The following is a 790-nucleotide window of genomic DNA, read 5'->3' as shown; positions in this document are numbered from 1 at the left end:
GGTGTACAGCGAGGGCTGTTGATTAACAAAGAGCGAACACTGAAGTAAGAACCCTTTGCATCTGGCAGGGTCTCCATCGAATTTCTCTGGGAAAGCTAGTCGTGGACTCACTGGGGATGTGGGTGATGTTGGGGTGGCGTGGTGTAATGAGGCGCCGGGGCTGGAGCGGCTGCAGCCGCGGTTGGCGTTATTTGAAGGCCTTGCAGCGCCTTCACTAACTCCTCGGTGAGTGAGGTAAGCCGGTTTAGTTGGTGGTGATGCATGGCGAGCTGTGTGGCCTGCGCAGATAGCTCAGTGGATAATTGCCTGAGTGCTGCTGGATCACTGTGTGGCGAAGTCTTCTGTTGCAAATCATCAGCAGAGTCTGGATCCATTTGCAGCGTTTATTGCATACACAGACAAGACAGGGTCAATCACCAGTAAATACAACAGCGGAGGCTTAGGCTGAGACAGAACGTGGGACGGGCAGGAGGTCGAGGCAGGCGGCAGACAATCACAGTGGTAGAACAATCCAAGTCAGGGCAGGCAGAGACAGAATCAGAGTACGATAAACAGTCCAAGGTCAAACGAGAAGGCAAGATACAGGGTAAACGCTCAGTAGTGACAGCCGGGGCAATTCAAGACTTCGCAGTGAGCTGATGTGAGTGTTTGGCTTAAATGTGTGTGTGCGTGATTCAATGCAGGTGTGTGCGTGCAATCAGTCCCAGGTATGAGGCATGATGGGAACTAGAGTCCGAATGGATAAAGTCAATATTCAGGAGAGAGTTCCCTCTGGTGGTGAGGAGGAGGC

General features: G+C 52.5%; 1 protein-coding gene across 2 annotated transcripts in view; it reads right to left on the bottom strand.

The window, feature by feature from the left end:
* The window catches only part of LOC107747266 (zinc finger matrin-type protein 4-like), a 115191-nt gene that overhangs the window by 104857 nt on the left and 9544 nt on the right, over nucleotides 1–790 (bottom strand). The window lies entirely within an intron of this gene.

The sequence above is a fragment of the Sinocyclocheilus rhinocerous genome, unplaced genomic scaffold (assembly GCF_001515625.1).
Source record: "Sinocyclocheilus rhinocerous isolate Xijiao unplaced genomic scaffold, SAMN03320098_v1.1 scaffold1069, whole genome shotgun sequence".
Taxonomy (NCBI): Eukaryota; Metazoa; Chordata; class Actinopteri; order Cypriniformes; family Cyprinidae; genus Sinocyclocheilus; species Sinocyclocheilus rhinocerous.
Note: the sequence above shows the minus strand (reverse complement) of the source record. Positions and strands in the feature narration are given on the sequence as shown.